The sequence below is a fragment of the Lactuca serriola genome, chromosome 4 (genome assembly GCF_051521515.1).
Source record: "Lactuca serriola cultivar US96UC23 chromosome 4, Lser_US96UC23_V15, whole genome shotgun sequence".
In the NCBI taxonomy this organism is placed as follows: domain Eukaryota; kingdom Viridiplantae; phylum Streptophyta; class Magnoliopsida; order Asterales; family Asteraceae; genus Lactuca; species Lactuca serriola.
In genome coordinates this window covers 391095344-391100071 of record NC_136411.1, presented here as the reverse complement: position 1 = coordinate 391100071, position 4728 = coordinate 391095344, and the positions used below count along the sequence as shown (strand labels likewise).

At 32.7% G+C, this 4728-nt stretch overlaps 1 pseudogene; it reads right to left on the bottom strand.

Moving 5' to 3' along the window:
• Positions 1-2600: 2600 nt before the first annotated feature.
• Positions 2601-4515, bottom strand: LOC145097860 (RING-H2 finger protein ATL46 pseudogene; annotated as a pseudogene).
• Between the last annotated feature and the right edge of the window lie 213 nt (positions 4516-4728).

Genomic DNA, 4728 nt, shown 5'->3' with positions numbered 1-4728 from the left:
CTAGCGATCCAATCTAGCTGGTAACGCGCTTAACGAGTATTAACCTATAATACTATAACTTATTAATTCCTATGGTCAATTTGATAATGAAAGTTATATATTTCACTAATCCCAATGAATGTTGAGAGTTCTATCAAATAAGGTCATCCAGGCCGGATATTAGGAGACAAGATCATTTCGGTATATAGTATTTCTGAAATCCAACAACCAAGCCAACATAACCCTTATAGACACCTCTCCCAGATCAATCAACATTATAACTGAAATTACTAATAAATCTTATTCATATATCCATAAAACGAATATGGATATAAATATAAGTTACACATAAAACGTAGCTTAACTTATAGAGAGTTTCTAGTGAAAATCGGGAAGATCACAAACATAATTTTGAAACATAAAACTTTATCTCTCAGTCGCTCCAGGGCCTCGCTAAAGTAGTCGGGAACTAGGGAGTATAGGTATTAGGGGTAGAAAGAGTTTCCAGAGGATTTTAGTGGAAATGGTATGAAGAATGAGCTGAAAATCGCACATATATAGGGGAATTTCGAGGGCGCGTAGCATGTATGGTCGGTGCGCGTCGCGCACTTGGTCGACTATGGTAACGTGGCTCCATGCAGAAGGTGATATGTGGCGGGTTCTAGGTGGTGTGTCAGAGGCCGCCGTACGCCTTGTCTGCGTGCGCCTGCGCGTGTGATTTAGCAGATTTTCAAAAATTTATATTTTATTTATACGAGCTCCGTTTTCGATGTTCATTATATCCACGCAAAACTATCGACAAGATCTACAACTTTCATTTAGACTCTGTCGGCTAATTCTCACTTTATTTTTAAAATTATATTTGGCTAGGCTTAAACTGTTAAAGTCCGTATAAAAATCATAACTCTCTCATATGATATCCGTTCTCGACTGTCTTTAATTTGACGAATAGGTATTGATGAGATCTTCAACTCTTCTTTATAGGTAATATCGGGTTAATTACCTGAACTAGTAAAAAACTACAAATTAACTAACAATCGGGAATGAGGTTGGTAACAAACATGATCAAGTTTTTATGTTTTGTGATTATGACCATTCTATCTAAAATAAATAATTTCGGACTCATATAAATATATAATGTGTATGCTTTTTATTTGCACAAAAAAAATTTCAAAAAGTTCTCTCTATTCATGTCAAAAATAGTTATTTTGAAATATCTAATGTCATCGTTTTTCAATAAAATGTTACAATTTTTACTCTTTTTTATCGTATCTATTACTCAATAGACATGCTTTTTTTGTTAGATTTGAGTAAAAAAAAAAGAGATTTTCTCGAAATTCCGAAACTATTTATTGGATTTCAGACTTATTCTTGAAATTCTAAAATATGTTTTTTTTCTACCGTTTGTAATTTGGAATTCTCTACAATGTATTTTTTCATTTAAAAAATTTAATATGAAATAAAGTTAATCTGAGATGACCAATTGCAAACAAAATGATAATTTTTCCAAAACCTCACAAACTTAGTTATTTTGTTAACAAATGTACTAATGGTTAGTTTAGTTAACATCCCAATTATAAACACATTAGTATTATAACTAATAATTACAGTGTATTCTTCATATCGGTAAAAAAAAAAGATAAAATACTTTGCTATTTGTTACAAGCCATAATTTCTTAAAATGCACCTTTACTATTCATATGTTTTCGCGGGAAAATAAAAGGAGGGAATAGAAGTTGGTAAAACCACCAAGGCACCAAAGCCAATAAGCCATGATGAAAGTAAAAGATGGGTTTTGCAAAAGCAAAAGCAAGTTTTTGACCTTTTTGCCCTTAAATTATGCGATCAAAGGATTCCAACAAGTATGATGATCTCATTTAGTAAAAGACAAGCATCTTAAATCATTAACAAGAAAGCTGTTACTTTTTTTTATTATAAAAAAGTATTAATTGTAATTCAGCTATGTATATTTCTTTTTATATAACAAAAACATAAAAGAGTATTTTAATGTATGATAATCTAGTTTACCAGTTTTCACAAACAGAAGAACTTATAAATGATCTTAGTGTTCTAAAAGAATTATGCGTTCTAAATTTGATTTATTGATTACTACAACTTAAAATCAAAATAATCATAATGTAATGTTTGGACAAAAAGTAAAAACATATTATGGTTAAATTTATGTCATATGGAACAAAACTGATTGTCAAAGTGTAAGGTAAGATAACTTATAAAAAATTTGATAGAGCATAAAATACATTCTTTTAAATAAAAATACTTCAATAAATATATAATAATAACAATGTAACTTTTTATCTTTAAAGTTTAAATAATCAGAATTTAACACTCATCAATATCAAAAGTAATTGTTGCAACTTATACAAGAAACATATACCAAAACATTATCTTCTACATGTGTTGTTACAATAATATCAAATTCTCATCATCTAAAAATAAAATCACGAAGTATTCAAGTAATCATATCTCTTATTTGATTTAATCGATCTGACTCGGTCAACTTCAGACTTATTTGATACCATAATTAGAATCTTTTGATATTCCTCTTATTGAGGCTGAGTGTGATTCAATGTCTCTCACGCAGACATTGATTCAATCAGATCTAACTCAATCAACAACTATTAAACAAGAACATCGTTTTTAAAAATACATTGCAAAAAAAATCCCACTCAAAATACGTTTTCTTTTTACATCCAATTTGCAAATAATGCACCCAAATATGAAATACATATCAAGCATCATTATAAATCTTTGCATCATAATATAAGATATCATCACCAATTGTAGCAAGAACACATGACTAATTAACTACTAATCATTCAAGAAAAAGTAGACATAAAAAGATGAAAAACAACACATTTTTGTTTTTTTTTTTCATGTACCTTGAATTCTCCCAATTCGTGGTAATTCCATATCAACTGCAGACAAATTATGCATATGATGATTCTCTGAAGAAGTCGCAAATTTTCTTTTCTTAGACCATAACCAAATCTTTGAAACCGAAAAACTATCCGTTTTTGCTCCAATATTAATCTTTTTCCCCTCAATATCTTCATCCATTCTATGATCCGCGATTCGTTCTTCTACCCCTTTAACAAATTTCAAATTCTGGAGATCTTTTTGATGATGATTCAATGGAACCCTAAGATTCGTGTCCCTCACAACATACTCATAAGAACCCATTGAATAACATCTTCGAGCATCTAAATTACTACTACTAGTCTCACCTCCTGTTTCGCCTTCACTTTCAGTCAATTTTCTGAACTTTCCAAGTCTGACAGAAAAAACCCCCTTTTCAATCGGCGTTTGTTCGGGATCAATTGTTTTTGATGAAACCCTAATCTCATCTGCTTCCCGGGGATCATCGAAATCGAAAATTGGATTATCCATGGAGAATTCAGGATCGAAAAGAGTGTTTCTGCAAAGGGGACATGTCGAATTCGATAGAAGCCATGTATCTATACAACTGATATGAAAAGCATGGCTACACGTTGGGAGTAACCGCAATTTATCGTTTTCAGAAAACTCGCATAAACAAACGGCGCAATCGAAGGGCTCGTGAGCTCCGACTACTTCTTTGTACATAAAAACAGGAAGAGCGTCGATAAATGTTTGATCTAAACCGGAATCATGTAAATGGAAAAGCTGTTGGAGTTGTCGTTGAAGTGTGTCGGATGGAGACCCATCTGGGAACCGATTTGATTGATTTGAGTGCGATTGAGAGTTGTGTTTTGTTAAGAATCTAACGAGTAAGTGAAGCAAACCGGAGATGAAGAACAAAACGGCCAAAATCACGATAATGAATAGAACAGCTGGGCTGATTTTTGGAGAAGATGAAGGGGATGATGTTTTATGGAAAGTTACAGTAAATGGAGGTGAAAACGACGATGAAGATGAAGGTGGAGAAGGCATCGATTGTTGATATCCGATAAACCCATCTTCTTTATAGATTTGATATCTCATCGAAGAAAGTTTAACATTTGCCACCATTGAAGTGAAAAGATCTCTACAGTTTTTCTTCACGGAAAACAAAACCCCAAATCATATTTTTTACGATGAAAGATTCATACCCAGAAGCTAAAATCCAAAACGTCGAAAATTTTGGCTTCAGATTCAACAGTTTCAGAAGATAATTAGTAGTGGGTCATGCTGGATTAAGCTAAAAGACGATTTCACAACACGAACCACCGATCCTTGTTCAATAATAGCAGGTAGATAGTGACAAAATCAGATTAAATTTCCACTTTTTTTTTCGATTCTCACCTACCTTGAACCTTGAACAAGCCCACCTTCTTGTTCAGTGGCTGAAGATGAAACCCTAAAAAGAGGGCTTCAAGAGAAAGGAAGGAGGATTAATATATGCTGAAAATCAGAAAACCCTATTTGATGCTATAGAAGGAAACTAGGGAAAATGGAGTATAAATTTAAAAAAAAATAAAAAAAATGAAATAATGATTGGGAAAGGGGAAGTGAAAGAGATGGGTGAGTGAATGAATGAATGAATTGCTGTTTGCTAGTTACCGAAGTGAGTATTCAAAGAAGAAATCAAGAGATTTTAAGTGGGAAGATGACACGCGATGTGGAGCGCGTGAGAGAATCGGTAGATGAAAAACTACAAAAAGTGGCTCATGATGTGGACTCTTTTGTCTAAAGTTTAACCCATGGATGGAGTCAAACGATGTACAGTTCTAACCATGAAGTTGTAGCATCAAATCAACAACAAAGTTATGA